At 37.5% G+C, this 18,460-nt stretch overlaps 1 pseudogene; it reads left to right on the forward strand.

Moving 5' to 3' along the window:
- The first annotated feature begins 12,876 nt into the window (after positions 1–12,876).
- On the forward strand, positions 12,877–14,333 carry LOC112825705 (actin-related protein 2/3 complex subunit 2 pseudogene; annotated as a pseudogene).
- The last annotated feature ends 4,127 nt before the right edge of the window (positions 14,334–18,460 follow it).

Raw genomic sequence — 18,460 nt, forward strand, 5'->3', positions numbered from 1 at the left:
AGGTATTTTCCACTCTTAAGGTCATATCTTGTCTAGATTGTAAGCTTTGGAAATCAAAGTGTTGAGCTAACATCATTCTATCTGGTGCATCACTTCTATAGAGATTTGACAAGCAACAAGTTTAAAAATAATTATGCAAAACAGAATTAAAAGTAAGATGACAAATCCAATTTGTATAATGGTTCTAAACCATGACCCATATCTGAAGGTAGCCAACTGAACAAATCAAAGGACCAGGGAGATCAGGTGAAATTTGTTGTAACCAGTGTACTTGTTCCCTGATCTTGTGTAATTGAGTTTCTATCTCTCCAGAGGCATTTATCCAGGTGCAGCAGGTGGTATTGACTATTGCACAAATGCCTCGTTGTTCAGCAAGTAGTCAAGGGCTATGCAATTGTCCAAAGCTATCTTAGCCGATGAGTCAAGTGATCAGTGTTGGGCTGCTACTGCTTTGGTGTGGAATTGGCTAGCTCTCCTAATATTAGGGAGAGATTTCTGATCATATGCTCACTGGTATTTACTCTAACCCGAAGAAGAAAAGCTTTCCCTACAGAGTCATGTTTGCCTCTTGGAAGTTCCCATTTAAGTCGGCCATGGAGGCTCAATGGGTGGACCAATGAGAGGCTTCTGATTTGCTATGCAGGTTAACAGGTATGGTTAAATGTCCCAATAAGCCTTGGTCTCCAATTCACCAGCTATCTAAACATTCATATGCCCATGAAAATGCCAACCACTGCAGACAAAAATGAAACCAGGTGGAGCACAGAGGACTTCAGCTAAGGTCTGGTTATTGATAGATTCATTAGCTGGAATTTCCTGATTGAAATTTTCAAGGCAGGCGTCAGAGAAATTAGGATAACATTCTGTGAGGTGCCATCCCATCCTAAAGCTGTCTTTTCTAAAAGCCTTGCAAAGAGGAGTTAGCCCATTTATATTTCCCTTGAGTACAGGGGACAGATCATATTTAAGTGAGGAAAAGATGTGGGTTGGGAGGAAACAAAGGTTGTATGATTGGCAAAGATGGAGGTGTCTAGCTAAGCTAGCATGGTTATGACTGGGGAAAGTATAGGAACACCTGGCCATAATAGCCTAGCACCCTAGGTAACATTCAAAGGCTTATGGGTTTAATCAGTAGTGGCATTTGAGACTAAGGAGAAATTGGTGACAGGTAAGACCAAGAGGTCTCTGACATTATGAATAGATTGGAGTTTCTGGTGATAGATTCAACGGTCAGAAAGATTTGCCCCTTTTGCAATAGGTTGGGGAATGGGAATAAGAGCCTAGACCCACATAATATAGAGATAGACACAGAGATCTTACCACTTTCGTTTTAAAAATTTTAGCTATACGTCAGGTACAAAACTCAAAAGAATAGTTGGATTCAAATTATGTTTCTGGCAAATGGCCTCAGTTAAGTTTACCTCCTCAGATGGCCAAAGTGTTTTACTAAAGTATTTGTATGCTAAAAGGATCCTTTTAGAACTGTTTTTGGAGTCATTTTGTCTTTCAGGATCTTCTGCATTCCAATCTAAGAATGCATTCCATTGTCACTGAAATGTTTGGAAACTTCTCTTTTAAGGGATCCCCTTAAGGTGGATTTATCTAAAGCAAAATTTCCCCAGAATGGCCATTACAATTCCAAAGTATCCAAAAATTTACCCAGTTTTCAGAAAGGCACAAGAAGCTGGTCCAAGGATCAGATGGAACCTATCTTGCCTTTGGATTCTCTAAAACATACCATGAGGGGCCCTGTTTTCCAATGGCTGTTTTAAAACACTGGGAATCATGTGTATTCTCACCTTTTGAACAGGATGGGTGACTTACCAAGAAGCTTCAACAAATAGAAACAGAAACAGAAGGGATTAAACAGAAATAGAGAACAAGTATGCACAGTAAAGTTGGAGAGCTTAGAACACAAAACAAAACAATAGGAATTTAGAAAACAAAAGACTACTCACCAGAAAGGGTGATATTTTCATAAAAACAGATCCCAAGTAGAGTCCAAAAGCTTGACCAAAAGGAGAGAGCTTGAATGGGAGAAAGACTTACCCAAATCAAAATGGAAGAAGACAATGCACCTTGTGAAGAGTACAAAGGGCTCAAGTGGGTACGGGGCATAGTTCTGGGTGTTGGCAGTAGCTCAAGGGTTTGTCTCCTTTGATCCCACTTCTAACACCAAAAAATGTCAATCATCCAAAGAAGAAGGTAAGCAGTTTAGCCAACAAAATCGACCTTAGTTCAGAATAGCAGAGGAACTCAGGACAAGCAAACCTTGGCTATTCCTAGGCAAGTCCAAAGAAAGGAGGATAGCATCCTTTCATAGAGGAAAGGAGAAAGTTTGGACGGGTTGCTTTGAACAAAAATTCACTGGAGGAGAGCAAGAGTTCAAGATTGTGACACTTTCTCATGGGCTGGGTTGTTGCTGGGCAAGGAGAAAATCTTCCCTTTTCTCACCGATATATGTAAAGTAAGTTATGACTCTTGATCTTGGGGTTGAGTTCAAGCCCTGCGTTGGGCATGGCGCCTACTTAAGAAAAAAAATAATAATATGTCATTTAAGCTTTTATATTTTCCCCCTCTTTATGTGTCATGGATGTCAAGAGGTCATTTCCCACTCCTAATATATTTTTTCTATCTCTTTTTTAATATTTGATGCTTTAGTAACTGATTCACAGATATTCGTAATTATCTCTTTATCATAATGAAGTGGTCATAATTTTGTCCTCAGTTAAAATTTTTCTGATACTAATATCATGATCCTGGCTTTTGTTGTGGTGGTGGTTTTTCTTTAGTTGCAACGTCGTAGTGTACCTTTACCTACCTACTCTTTTAACTTTCCACCTTTCTGAATCACATTCTATTAGGTGTGTCATGTGAAAACAACAAAAAAGGTCTTTGCATTAGGATCTAATCAGAATTTTTTTAATACAATAGTTTAACATTTATATCCATTAATAATATAAATGTATTTGGATTTAATATTGTTATTTTATATCATGCTTTCTGTTTCTTATCTCAAAGTATCTTTCACCATAGGTCTCTTTGTTTTATAGTATATCTCATCCTATAACTTAGAAATTTTATTTTTGTTCAGTTAGTTCCTTTTACAACTATATATTTATGTAATTTCTTTAATCCTGCATTTCTTCAGTTTCTTTTAATGTACAGAAAGGAACAATGATGAAATTAGTATAATTCCCTTCTTCCACCTTTCCCTCTACTACCCATTTTTTAATCATATTCTCTTAATATTTATCTTTGTAGTTTTAGATATAGTTGTACATCTATCACTTGATTTATCAACTTAATCTAATAAATTTTGATGAGTAGAAATAAAGTAGCATACCTGCCCTCTTTTCTCCCTTTTCTCCACACTACCACCGTTTGTTAATTACTTCAATATTATTAGTTTATACATCACAGTATATGTATGTATCCAATAGCTGCTATTACCACAGCCATGCTGAATAATGAGTCACCCCAAACTCACTGGCTTGCAGAAGAAACATTTATTTTCTCTCATGCACCTGAAGGATAATTAATATAGACTCAGCTCAGGTGGATTTGGTTTCAAGGTGAAAGTTGATCCAGCTCTGCTCCGCTGTCTGTCATCTTCCTTGGACCATGGGTTGGCCAGGTCATGTTCCCTTCATAATGATGAAAGAAATTCAAGGATAATGAGCAGCTGCAGCTCTGAACTATCATTCTGTGCACATTCCATTGGCCAAACCAAGTCAGAGAGCCAACTGCTAAGTCACATTGCAAAGGGAATGGATTCTAGAAGGCTAAAAAAAACTGGAAACAGTAGTATACTCTACAAAAATATGTTAGCATAATTCCCACATTTGTTTTTTAGCTCAAGTCTAAAGTTACAGATTCACTGCTCATTATGGATTCTATTGCCACAATTTATGCAATTATCTCTGGCTTGCTGAAGTTTTCTTCCTGAGAATAGTATCCCCTAAGATAATGCATGTTCTAAAATGTTGGCCTGTTGGCTGTGAATTTTTTTCTTGAAACAATTTTTTTTGCACAACAATTGAAATACAACAAATCACATGTTTGTAAGTACACAATTTGATAACTTTGGACTTACGCATACGCTATGAAACCATCACCACAGTCAAGATACGTGGACATATCCCTCATCCTCAACATTTCCCTAATGCCCCTTTTATTCGGTCCCTCCCGTACTTCTCCTCCTTTCACTCCCAAGTCATCAGTGGTCTGCTTTCTGTCACTATAATTTGCATTGTCCAGAGTTTTATATAAATGAAATTATACATTACATACTTTTTTGCCAGGCTTCTTTCATTCAATATAATTATATTGAGATTCATTTATGTAGTTTGTATATTAATGGTTTGTTGCTTTTTTTAGAGATTTTATTTATTTATCTGACAGAGAGAGGGAGAGATCACAAGTAGGCAGACAGGAAGGCAGAGGGAGAGGGAGAAGCAGGCTTATGGCTGAGCAGGGAGCCCGACACGGGGCTCCATCCCAGGACTCTGGGATCATGACCTGAGCCAAAGGCAGAAGCTTAACGACTGAGCCACCCAGGTGCCCCAGTTTGTTGCTTTTTATTGCTAAATAGAGTTACTTTGAATGGATATACCTAATTTGTTTTTCCATTCATGCACTGATGGCACATTTAGGTTGTTTCCAATTTGGGGCTGTTACAAATATGGCCACTATGAACATTTATGCACAAACTCTTGTACAAACATATATTTCCTCTTCTCTCTGGTAAATACCTAGGAGGTAAATGAATGGATCATATGGTAGGAGTATGTTTAACATCTTGAGAAACTGCGCTTAAATATTTTCAAGAGTTGCTTTATATTTCCCCCAGCAGCGTTTGAAAGTTATTTCCTCAATAACCTTGTTAAAAACTGGTATTGTACTAATTTTAATTTAACTTTAGTTATTCTCAAAGGGTGTAGTGTTGTTTCATTGTGAAAAGCTATTGAGCAGCTTTTCATATGCTTGTTATCCATATATCTTATTTGATGAGATGTCTGCTCAAATAATTTACCCATGTTTTAAATTGAGTTGCTTTCTTATTTTTGAGTTATGAGAGTTCTTTATATATTCACAATACACATCTTTTCTTAGGCATATAATTTTCAAAGATTTTTCTCCCCCAGTATACAGACTTGTCTTTTGTCTCTCTTAACAGTATCTTTTGAAGAACAGAAGTTTTCAAATTTGATAAAGTCCAGGTTATCAATCTGTTCTTTTATGTATTGTGCTTTTAATGTCATATCTTACCCAATTCAAGTCACAACAATTTTCTACTAGGTTTTCTTCTAGGATTTTGATACAATTGCACTGAAGATGTAGATTGTCTTGGGTATAATTAGCATATTAACAATATTGTCTTCCGATCCATGAACATGGGATGTCTTTCCATTTATTTAATATCCTTTCATTGCTTTTAGCAATGGTTTTTATTTTTCAGTGTACACATTTCTCACTTCCTTGATTAAATTTATTCCTACTTACTTTATTATTTTGTGTGCAATTGTAAATTAATTATTTTGTAAGTTTTCTTTTCAGATTGTTCATTGCTTATATATAGAAAGACAATGGATTTTTGTGTGTTGATATTATACCCTACAAACTTGGTTCATTTATTAGCTCTAGCAGTTTTCTTTTAATCCTTTGCGATTTCCTATGTATAAAATCATGTCATGTGACAGTACAGGTAGTTTTATGTCTTCCTTTCTAATTGAATGCCTTTCATTTTTTTTTCCTTGCCTAATTGCTCTAGTCAGAACCTCAAGTACAATGTTGAATAGCTTTGGTGGAAGTAGGCATCCTTGTTTTGTGACTGATCTTAGAGTGAAAGTCTTTCACCTTTGGGTATGATGTTAGCTATGGGTTTTTCATTAATGCCCTTTTTCATGTTGGGGAATTTCACTTCTATTTCTGGCTTTCTGAGTGTTTTTTTCATGAAAAGATAAATTTTGTCAAATTAATTTTTGTGTCAACTGAAATGATAATGTGGATTTTCCCCTTCATTCTATTAATGTGATGTATTACAATTACTGATTTTCTTATGTTGAACTACCCTTGCTTTCCTGAGATAAATCCCACTTGGTCATGGTATATAATCCCCTTAATATGCTATTGGATTCAGTTTGCTAGTATTTTGTTAAGAATTTTTGCATCTAGGGGCGCCTGGGTGGCTCAGTCAGTTAAGCGTCTGCCTTCGGCTCAGGTCATGATCCCAGGGTCCTGGGATCGAGCCCCGCATCGGGCTCCCCGCTCCGCGGGAGGCCTGCTTCTCTCTCTACCACTCCCCCTGCTTGTGTTCCTGCTCTCGCTGTATCTCTCTCTGTCAAATAAATAAATAAAACTCTTGATTTTGGCTCAGGTCATGAGATTGAGCCTTGTGTCAGGCTCTGCACTCAGCACAGAGTCTGCTCGAGATTCTCTCTCTCTCCCTTTGCCCCTCCCCCTCCACACTCTCTCCCTCTCTCTCTAAAATTAACAAATATATAAAATCTTAAAGATTAGAGATAAATGTGATAGACAACTAGTAAAACAAGAAAGAATCAATGAAACCAAAAGTGGATTCTTTGGAAAGATCAACAAAATTGACAAACTTTTAGCTAGACTAAGAAAAAAAAAAGCAAGTAACTAAAATCAGAAATAAAAGTAGTTTATTGTTACTGGTTTTACAGAAGTAAGAATAATACTAAGAGAATACTAAGAAAATTATATGCAAACAAATTATAAAACCTACATGAAATGGACACATTCCTAGAAAGCTACAAATTACCAAAACCCACTCAGGAAGAAACAGAAAATCCAAGTAGGCCTATAGTATGGTATAGCAAGTATACAGATTGAATCGGTAATCGTAAACCTCTAAACATGAAAATCCCAGGACCAGATAGTCTCACTGGTGAATTTTCCCAAACATTTAAGGAAGAATTAACAACAATCCTTCTCAAACTCTTTTCTTTTAAAAAAAAAATAGGCTTTAATTCTCAGAGCAGTTTTAAGTTCACAGCAATATCTGTCAGGGACAGAGATTTTCCATATAACCCACGTCCTCACACATGCATAGCCTCCCCCATTATCAGCATTCCCCACGGGAGTAGTACATTTGCTATGATTGATGAACCTATACATCATTAGCACCAAAGCCCATAGTTTACATCAGGAATGACTCCTTGTGTACATTCTATGGGTTTTTGCAAATGTAAAATGAATGTATCCATCATTATGTTACCATAGAGTATTTTTACTGTCCTAAAAATCCTCTGGCTCCTTTATTCAGCCTGCTCATCCCAACCCCTGGCAACCACTGTGTTTTTTTTTTACTGTCTTACAGTTTTGCCTTTCCTGAAATGTCATATAATTGGAATTAATCAGTATGTAACCTTTCAGATTGACTTTTTTCAATTAGTAATATGCATTTAAGGTTCTTCCATGTCATTTTTTGGCTTCATAACTGATTTTTTTAAGTCACTGAATAATATTTCACTTCTGGACGTACCGCAGTTTATCCATTCACCTACCAAAGAACATTTTAGTTGCTTCCAAGTCTTGGCAGTTATGAATAAAGTTGCTATAAACATCTGTGTGGATTTTTGTGGACATAAGTTTTCAACTCCTTTGATTAAATGCCAAGTAGTGCAATTGCTAGATCATATGCTTTAAGTATTTAGTTTTGTAAGAAACTGCCAAACTTCCAGTGTAAAGTGGCTGTACCATTTTGCATTCCCACCAGCAAAAAATGAGAGTTCCTTTTGCTCCACATCATTGACAGCATTTGTCAGTGTTTTGGATTTTGGCCATTCTAATGGGTATGTGGTGGTATCTCATTGTTTTAATTTGCATTTCCCTGATGACATATGATAAGGAGCATCTTTTCATATGTTTATTTGCCATCCTGTTATCTTTTTTGGTGAGGTGTCTGTTAAGGTCTCTGGCTAATTTTTAAAAAATCAGATTGTTTATTTTCTTAGTTGGGTTTTAAAAATTCTTTTTTGGGGTGCCTGGGTGGCTCAGTCATTAAGTGGCTGCCTTCGGCTCAGGGCATGATCCCAGGGGCCCCGCATCAGGCTCCCTGCTCAACGGGAAGTCTGCCTCTCCCTTTGCCCCTCCCCCTGCTTGTGTTCCCTCTCTCTTGTGTCTCTCCCTGTCAAATAAATAAAATCTTTTAAAAAAATAAAAAAACAAAAGTTCTTTTTTATATTTTGCTGAGCTGTCCTTTATTAGATATATCTTTTGAAATATCTTTCCCCGGTCTGTGGGTTGTCTTTTCATTTTTCTTGACTATGTATTCAAAGAACAGAATTTTTTTATTTTAATGAAGTCCAGCTTATCAATTTTTTTTTTGTGGATTGTGCCTTTGCTCTCGTAGCTAAAAAGTCATTGCCAAATGCAAGGTCATTTATATTTTTTCCTATGTCTTCTTCTAGTTTAATAATTTTGTGTTTTACATTTAGGTCTGTAATCCATTTTGAGTTCATTTTTGTGGAGGATGTAAGTCTGTGTCTAGAGTCAATTTTTTCCACATGATTATACAGTTGTTCTGGCACCATTTGTTGGAAGGATGATCTTTTCTCCATTGTATTGCCTTTGTTTACATGTGTCTATTTGTAGGCTTCCTATTCTGTTCCACTGATCTGTTATCTCTTCTTTCACCGATACCACACTGTCTTGATTATTTTTGACTTTTAGTAAGTCTGGTAGTAACAGTCTTCCAGTTTTGTTCTTTTCATTTTTTAAGAAAATTATTTACTTATTTTAGAGAGAGAGAGAGAGCAAGCAGGGAGGGGGCACAGGGAGAGGGAGAAAATCTCAAGCAGACTCCACACAGAGTTCAGAGCTTGACGTGGGGCTCGATCTCATGACCCATGAGATCATGACCTGAGCCAAAGCCAAGAGTCACACCCTCAATTTCCTGAGCCACCCAGGCACCCCTCAGGTTTTTCTTATGTTCAATATTATTTTGCTTATTCTGGGACTTTTGCATCTCCATATAAACATTAAGAATCAGTTTGTTGATATCCACAAAATAACTTGCTGGGATTTTGATTGGGATTGCATTGAATCTATAGATCAAGTTGGGCAGCACTGTCTTCTTGACAATATTGAGTGTTCCCATCCATCACCATGGAATATCTATTTAGCTCTTCTTTAATTTCTTTCATCAGATTTTTGTGGTTTTTCTCATTTTGTTAGATTTATACCTAAGTGCTTCATTATTTTGAGGTGCTAAGAAATGGTATTGTTTTTTAATTTCAAATTCTGCTTGTTCATTTCTGGTATTGGAAAGTGATGGACTTTTATATATAAACCTTGCAATCTTGCTATAACTGCTTCTTAGTTCCAGGAGTTTTTTGTTGGTTTTTTGACTTTTCTGCATAGATGATTATATCATCTGTGAACAAGGACAATTTTATTTTTTCCTTCCCAATTTGTATACCTTTTATTTCCTTTTCTTGCTTTATTTCATTAGCTAGAACTTTCAGTACAGTGTTGAAAAGAAGTGGTGAGAGGGGATATTCTTTACCAGATCTTAGAGGGAAAGCTGCAAATTTCTCACCATTAGGTATGATATTAGTTGTAGGGTGTTTGTAGATATTCTTTATCAAGTTGAGGACATTCCCCTCTTTCCTTAGTTTACCAAGTTTTTATCATGAATGGATGTTAGATTTTGTCAAATGCTTTTTCTACATCTATTGATATGATCATGTTATTTTTCTTCTTTAGCCTATTGATCTGATGGATTACATTAATTGATTTTCTTTTCTTTTTTTACTTTTTCATTGTTTTTATTATGTACCACATCAATACACTGCATAACCTTCTAGAAGGGGTAGATAAGCATAATCTAGTTATTTTTCATTAATCAGGAAAATGCTTCTCTGGTACAGCCACTCTGGAAAACAGTAGGGAGTTTCCTCAAAAAGTTGAAAATAGAGCTACCCTATGACCAAGCAATTGCACTACTGGGTATTTACCCCAAAGATACAAATGTAGTGATCCAAAGGGGCACTTGTACCCCAATGTTTATAGCAACAAGGTCCACAATAGCCAAACTATGGAAAGACCCCAGATGTCCATCAACTGATGAATGGGTAAAGAAGATGTGTGTGTGTGTGTGTGTGTGTGTATACATATATATACACATATATACATACAATGGAATATTACACAGCCATCAAAAATGAAATCTTGCCATTTGCAATGATGTGGATGGAACTAGAAGGTATTATGCTAAGCAAAATAAGTCAATCAGAGAAAAATAATCATCATATGATCTCACTGATATGTGGGATTTAAAAACAAAACAGAGAATCATAGGGGAAGAGAGGAAAAAATAAAAGAAGATGAAACCAGAGAGGGAGACAAAGCATAAGAAACTCTTAATCATAGGAAACAAACTGAAGGTCGCTGGAGGGGAGGGAGGTGGAAGGATGGGGTAACTGAGTGATAGACATTAAGGACGGCATGTGATGTAATGAGCACTGGGTGTTATATAAGACTGATGAATCCTTGACCTCTACCTCTGAAGCCAATAATACATTATATGTTGATGAATTTAAATTAAAAAAATAAATTACAAAAAAGGAAAATTCTTCTTTAATCAATATTCTCCAAACCCTTTGACACATAGTAATGATTAACTCCAGAGATGTGCCTATCTCTTTCCATCATACTCTGCTGATAGGAATAATAGGCAACCTTTTTCCTTGCCCCCATTAGTGAGCCTGTGGATGTGTGCAGTGGCTATGTTGGGGATGAACGAGCACACGGCATGACCCCGAGCCCAGGCAGAATCTCAAACCAAATCACACCTTGGTTGCCAAAGCTGAACCCTTCCTTTGTGGCCCCTTAAAGGAGACCCAGCCTCATTCATTGATTTTCTAATGTGAATAGCTTTGCATACCTGGGATAAATCCCACTTGTTTGTGGTATATAACCCTTTTTATGCATTGTTGGATATGATTTGCCAATTTTATCTTGAGGATTCTTGTATCTATGTTTATAAGAGATACTGATTTGCAATTTTTTAATGATGTTTTTGTCTGCTTTCAGTGTTCGGTATTTGGTTTTAGGATATGCTGGGCTCATAGAATGAGTTAGGAAGAATTCTCTCTGCTTTTATCTTCTAAAAGAGATTCTAGAAAATTGATATGATTTAAATGTTTCATATAGTTTACCAGTGAACCCATCTTGGACTGGTATTTTCCCTTTTGGAAGGCTATTAATTTTAGATTCAATTTCTTTAATAGATATAGCTTTATCTCTTCTTGTGTGAGTTTGGCAGATTGCATCTTTCAAGAAATTTATCTATTTCATCTAGGTTATCAAATGTGGGCAGAGAATTGTTCATAGTATTCCTATATTGTCCTTTAACATCCATGGGATCTATATTAATGTTCTCGCTTTCATTTCTGGTATTAGTAATTTGTGCCCTCTCTTTTTTTTTCTTAATTATCCTGGCTAGAGCCTTATTGATTTTATTGATTTTTTCAAAGAACCAGCTATTTGTTTCATTGATTTTCTCCATTGATATACTGTTTTTGATTTCATATTTTTATTATTTATTCTATTTCATGTACTTTGGGTTTAATTTGCTCTTCTTGTTCTAATTTCCTAGGGTAGAAGCTTATTTTTAATCTTTCTTCTTTTCTAATATGTACATTCAATACTATAAATTTCCCTCTAAGCACTGCTTTCACTTTATCCCACATATTTTGAGAACTTGTGTTCTCGTTTTCATTTAAGTCAAATATTTAAAAATTTCTCTTGAGATTTCCTCTTTGACCCTTGTGTCACTTAGAAGTGTGTTGTTTAGGGATGCCTGGGTGGCTCAGTTGGTTAAGCATCTATCTGCCTTCAGCTCAGGTCATGATCCTGGGGTCCTGGGATCGAGCCCTGCATCGGGCTCCCTGCTCCATGGGGAGCCTGCTTCTCCCTCTGCCTGCCGCTCCCCCTGCTTGTGCATTCTTGCTCTCTCTCTGACAAATAAATAAATAAATAAAATCTTTTTGAAAAGTGTATTATTTAATCACTGAGTATTTTGAGATTTTCTAGCTATCTTTCTACTATTAAATTCTAGTTTAATGCCACGGTGGTCCAAGAGAAGTCATATGATTTCTATTCTTTGAAATTTGTTAAGGTATGTTTTATGGCCTAAAATGTGGTCTATCTTGGTGCATGTCCCATAGGAACTTGAAAAGAATGTGCATTCTGTTGTTGGATGAAGTAATCTATAGATGTGCATTATAACCAGTTGGTCAATGGTATTGTAGATTTTTTTTTTTTTTAAGATTTTATTTATTTGAGAGAGAGAGAGAGAATGAGAGATGGAAAGCACGAGAGGGAAGAGGGTCAGAGGGAGAAGCAGACTCCCCACTGAGCAGGAAGCCCGATGCGGGACTCGATCCCGGGACTCCAGGATCATGACCTGAGCCGAAGGCAGTCACTCAACCAACTGAGCCACCCAGGCGCCCCTGGTATTGTAGATTTTTACTGTGTATTCAGTGGTTTTCTGTGAGCTGGATGGGTTCATTTCTGATACAGGTATATTAAAGTCTCCAACTATAATAACAGATACATCTACTTCTCCTTGCAATTATTTTTTTGCCTGAGGCTGTTTGATGCTCTGTTTGGTACCTACATGTTAAGGCATGTTATGTCTTCTTGGAGAATTGATCCCTTTAATACTATGTCATGCCCCTCTTTATCCCTAAAAACTTTCCTTTTTACGAATCTTCTATGTCTGAAATTAATATTGCTATTCCCCCTTTGTTTGGTTTAGAGTTAGCATGTTATCTCCTTCTCCATCCCTTTATTTTTAATCTATATCTGTTTTTCTATTTAAAATAAGTTTTTCTGGTGGCCGGCTGGAGCCGGGGGCTGGACGGGGACCGGGCTTGTCGGTGAGGCGGCAGTGGTGACGGTGGTGGCTCGGCAGGCGGGTTCAGGCTTCGGGGGCCAGCCGCCGCCATGATCCTGCTGGAGGTGAACAACCACATCATCGAGGAGACGCTCACGCTCAAGTTCGAGAACGCCGCCGCTGGTAACAAACCAGAAGCAGTAGAAGTAACATTTGCGGATTTCGATGGAGTCCTCTATCATACTTCAAATCCTAATGGAGACAAAACAAAAGTGATGGTCAGTATTTCTTTGAAATTCTACAAGGAACTTCAGGCACATGGTGCTGATGAGTTATTAAAGAGGGTGTACGGGAGTTTCTTGGTAAATCCCGAATCAGGGTACATTGTCTCTTTGCTATATGACCTTGAAGATCTGCCGGCATCCAAGGATTCCATTGTGCATCAGGCTGGCATGTTGAAACGAAATTGTTTTGCCTCTGTTTTTGAGAAATATTTCCAATTCCAAGAAGAGGGCAAGGAAGGCGAGAACAGGGCAGTTATCCATTATAGGGATGATGAGACCATATACGTTGAATCTAAAAAGGACAGAGTCACAGTAGTCTTCAGCACAGTGTTTAAGGATGATGATGATGTGGTCATTGGAAAAGTGTTCATGCAGGAGTTCAAAGAAGGCCACAGAGCCAGCCCCACAGCCCCAGAGGTCCTCTTTAGCCACAGGGAACCTCCTCTGGAGCTGAAAGACACCGACGCTGCCGTGGCTGACAACATTGGCTACATTACCTTCGTGCTGTTCCCTTGCCACACCAATGCCAGTGCTCGAGACAACACCATCAACCTGATCCACACTTTCCGGGACTATCTGCACTACCACATCAAGTGCTCTAAGGCCTATATTCACACACGTATGCCGGCAAAAACATGTGACTTCCTCAAGGTGCGGAACCGTGCACGTCCAGATGCCGAGAAAAAAGTAATGAAAACAATCACGGGGAAGACGTTTTCATCCCGCTAACTCTGGGGAACAGGAAGAGGAGGCGGCTGGCAGCTGAAGGCTGGAACGCTTGCTACTGGATAATCGTAGCTTTTCATGTTGCACCTCTTCATGTTCTTAAGGGATTCTCCGTTTTGGTTCCGTTTTTGTACACGTTTGGAAAATAATCTGCAGAAACGAGCTGTGCTTGCAAGGACTTCATGGTTCTCAAGAATTAAAAAAAAAAGAAAAAAAAGAATTCCACTTGATCAACCTAATTCCTTTTCTTTACCTTCCCTCCCTCACTCCCTTGCCTTCCTCGCTCTTTTCCAAGCTGTTGCGCTTTGCAATATGTTACTGGTAATGAGTTGCAGGATAATGCAATCTTAACTTGTTTTCTTCTAAGTATTTGAGTTCAAAACTCCTGTATCTAAAGAAATACGGTTGGGGTCATTAATAAAGAAAATCTTTCTATCTTAAAAAAATAAAAAAATAAAATAAGTTTTTTTGTAGACAACAAATAGTTGGGTCTTTTTTTTAAGATTTTATTTTTTATTTATTTATTTGAGAGAGAGAGAGCTCGAGTGGGGGAAGGAGCATAGGGAGAGAATCTCAAGCAGACTCTGTGCTGAGTGCCAAGCCTGACTCAGGGTTCAATCTCATGACCTTGAGATCATGACCTCAGCTGAAATCAAGAGTTGGACATTTAACCAGCTGAGCCATCCAGGTGCCCCGGGTCTTGTTTTTTGATTCACTCTGCCAAGTGGCACATTTAGACCATTTATATTCAAAGTCATTACTGATATAGTTGGATTAATATTTACCCTATCTGTTATTTTTTACATTTGTTGCCTTTGTTCTTATTTTTGTCTTCCAATCTTTTTTCTGCCTTATGTCATTTTAATTAAGCATTTTATATAATTCCATTTTCTCTCCTTTTTTAGCATATAATTTATACTTTTCTCCCCTTTATTCAGTGATTACCCTAGAGTTTGCTATATACATTTACAACTAATCCAAGCCTACTTTCTTTCTTTTTTTTTTTTAAAGATTTTATTTGTTTATTTGACAGAGAGAGAGCATAAGCAGTGGGAGTGGGAGAGGGAGAAGCAGGCTCCCCGCTGAGCAGGGAGCCTGATGTGGAACTCAATCCCAGGACCCTGAGATCATGATCTGAGCCAAAGGCAGACACTTTACTGACTGAGCCACCAAGGTGCCCCTCAAGCCTACTTTCAAATAACACTGTACTATTTCCCTGGTAGTGTGAACACCTCATAATAACCAAATAATGTTAATTCCTCCATTTCCTCCCTAATGTCATTGTTATCATTCATTTCATTTATACATAAGTATATATATACATTGTGGCTCTAATTATTATTTTGAACAAACTGTTACCTGTTAGATCACTTAAACATAAGAACAATAGTTTTTTATTTTACCTTCAATTATTCCTTCTCCAGTGCTCTTCCTTTCTTTTAGTAGATCTGAGTTTTTGACATATCATTTTCCTTCTCTCTAAAGAGAGACATTTTTTGCAGGGTAGGTCTACTGGGAAAAAATTCTCTCAATTTTTGTTCGAGAAAGTCTTTAGTTCCTTTTCACTTTTGAAGGATAATGTCACATACAGAATTCTAGGTTGGTGGGTTTTTTTCTCTGAACCTTTTAAATATTTCAGATCACTCTTTTTATGCTTGCATGGTTTCTGAGAAGTCTTGTGTTTAGATATATCTTTGTTCCTCTGTAAGTAAGGCGGTTGTTTTTTTTTGTTTTGTTTTTCCCCTCCAGCTTCCTTCAGGATTTTCTCTTTGTCTCTTATTTTCTGTTTTTTTGAAAATGATGAGTCTAGGTATAGTTTTTTGGTATTTATCATGCTTGGTATGTTCTTTGAGCTTCCTGTATGAGCAGTTTGGTGTTCAGCATTAATTTGGAGAAACTCTCAGTCCTTACTGTTTCAGATATTTCTTCTACTCCTTTTTCTCTTTCTTCTCATTCTGTTATAATCTTCTGGGTTTTTGTTAATTATGTTCAGTTAGCCACCATACAGTACATCATTAGTTTTTGATGTAGCGTTCCGTGATTCATTAGTCGTGTATAACACCCAGTGCTCATCCCAACATGTACCCTCCTTACTGCCCATCACCTGGTTACCTCATCCCCCCACTCCCCTCCCCTATAATCTTCTGTTTTAAGCTGTATATGTTATACCTTTTAGTTGTACCACAGTTCTTGGATATTGTGTTCTGCATTTTTCAGTTTTTTATCGGTTGGCCCTGCAGTTTTGGAGGTTTCTACTAAGATATTCTCAAGTTCAGAGATTTTTTTTCTTCAGCTATGTCCAGTCTATTAATAAAGCCATCAAAGGCATTCTTCATTTCAGTTACAGTGTTTTTAGTCTCTAGCATTTCTTGTTTTTTTTTTAATTAGAATTTCCATCTCTCTGCTTTCATTGCTTGTATGTTGTCTACTTTATCTATTAGAGCATGTTAATCATAGTTGTTTTAAATTCCCAGCCTGAAAATTTCAACATCTTTGCCATATTTGAGTCTGGTTCTGATGCTTGCATTACTCTTCAAACTGTGTTTTTTGCCTTTCAGTATGTCTTCTAATTTTTTTTTAATAACTGAGCATGATGAACTCAATAAAAGGATCTGCTGTAAATAAGCCTTTAGTAAGGTACTGCTAAGGTGTAGGCAAGGGAAAACGTTCTATACTCCTATCATTAGGTCTCAAGTCTTTTAGTGAGCCTATGCTTTTAGACTGCATTTCACATCTGATTTTCAGTCCCCACTCCCCTTAGGTGAGACAGGATGGCTAAAGTGGGGTGAAATTGGGTATTTTCCTTCTCCCACGTGTGAATCTAGAAAGGGCTTAAATAGTTCCTTTCCCCCTCCCTTCCCTCTAGCCTTTTTGTGGAAGGCTAGAGTCATCTGGGGTTGGGTATTTCCCTTTCTTGAGGTCAATTTGGCTCTGATAGAAAAAAACAAAACAAAAAGCCTGGCAGGTATGGGTCTGCTTAAACAGTTTCTCCTGAAGGTAGACCTTGTTAAGAAGGACAGAATGGTCAGGCATATTCCAAAAAGGTTCTTTTTCCCCTTCTCCTACTAAGCACAAGTGGATTTTTCTCCAGTATTCACTGTAAGAACCCGGTAGAAATCTAGGAGGTAAAACTCACAAGTGTGAGGACCTCCCAGTGATTTGGTTTCCCTGGAGTTTTAACTCTCAGGGTGGTCCATCCTGAACCTGCAGCAATTCATCAGTTATGTTTAGGCTTTCCTACCCCCAGCATTGGTTCCTGGGAAAGTTTCAGCTCAGTTTCTACTATGGAAAACCTATTCTCTGTATTTGCCTGTCAATTTCTCCAATTTGGCGGGCAGTGATTTGCTCTGTGTCCTCACTTCTCTTATGGATTTAAGAAGAATTGTTGATTTTTCAGTTTGTTTAGCTTTTTACTTTACTTTACTTTTTACTTTATAAGATGGAGTGGTGACTTCCAAGCTTCTTATGTACAGACCACAAACCAGAAGATTTGGGCTTATTTCTTTCTGCTCCTCAGACTGGATTTCATTTGACCTATTTTCAAGTGTGCTGATTGTTTCTTCCACCTGCTCAAATCTGTTAATTTATTTTTTCATTTCAATTATTGTACTCTGTAGTTCCAGAATTTTTGTTTGGTTCCTTTTTATAATTTGTGTTTCTTTACTGATATTCCCTATTCATTGTGATATCATTCTCCCTGTTCCCTTTAGCTTTTCATCTTTGGCTTCCTTTAGCTCTTTGAGCATATTTTAAACAGTTTATTTAAAGTCTTCATCTAGTAAGTTCAATGTCTGTGCCTCCTCAGACACAGTTTTTGTTGATTTCTTCTATGAATGGGCTATACTTTTTTTTATTTTATATGCTTCCTAATTTTTGTTGAAAACTGAGCATTTTGAATATAATATGGCAACTCTGAAAATCGGATTTTCACCCATTTTAGGGCTTATTTTGTTGTTAGTTGTGGACTATGGCTGTTTAGTTTTTTAGTGGCCTTTAAAAACTATTTCTGGGGGTGCCTGGGTGGCTTAGTCAGTTAAGCATCTGCCTTCGGCTCAGGTCATGACCCCAGCGTCCTGGGGTCGAGCCCCACATTGGGCTCCCTGCTCAGCGGAGAGCCTGCTTCTCCCTCTTGCTCCGCCTGCCTGTCTGCCTACTCGTGATCTCTCTCTCTCCGTCAAATAAAAAAAAAAACAAAAAACTATTTCTGTAAAGTCCCATATTCTTTCTCATGTGAGATTTCTGAAGCCTCTGTCCCTTTAGCTTGTGATCAGGTGGTGTTTTGACAGAAATTTCTTTGAATGTCTGGAACCAAAGGAAAAAGACAAGAAAAGAAAGAAATGGGAAAGACACTCTCCAACTGTGTTGGGGCACTCTTTCAGGGCTTTGACAGGCCATTTACAACACCAAGCCTCTACTGCTTGCTTGTGCTGAGCCTAGAGATCAGCCGGGGTTGAAAGTTTAGTGTCTTTCCAAGTCTTTTCTAAGCACACATCCTACTTTGGGCATATGCATGGCTTTCTTGGCTCCTCAGTATATATAGTCACTTTGAATGCCCTAATTTGCAAAAAAAAAAAAAAAA

Source organism: Callorhinus ursinus, unplaced genomic scaffold, assembly GCF_003265705.2.
Source record: "Callorhinus ursinus isolate GAN/ISIS: 27379988/994484 unplaced genomic scaffold, GSC_fseal_2.0 scaffold4, whole genome shotgun sequence".
In the NCBI taxonomy this organism is placed as follows: Eukaryota; Metazoa; Chordata; class Mammalia; order Carnivora; family Otariidae; genus Callorhinus; species Callorhinus ursinus.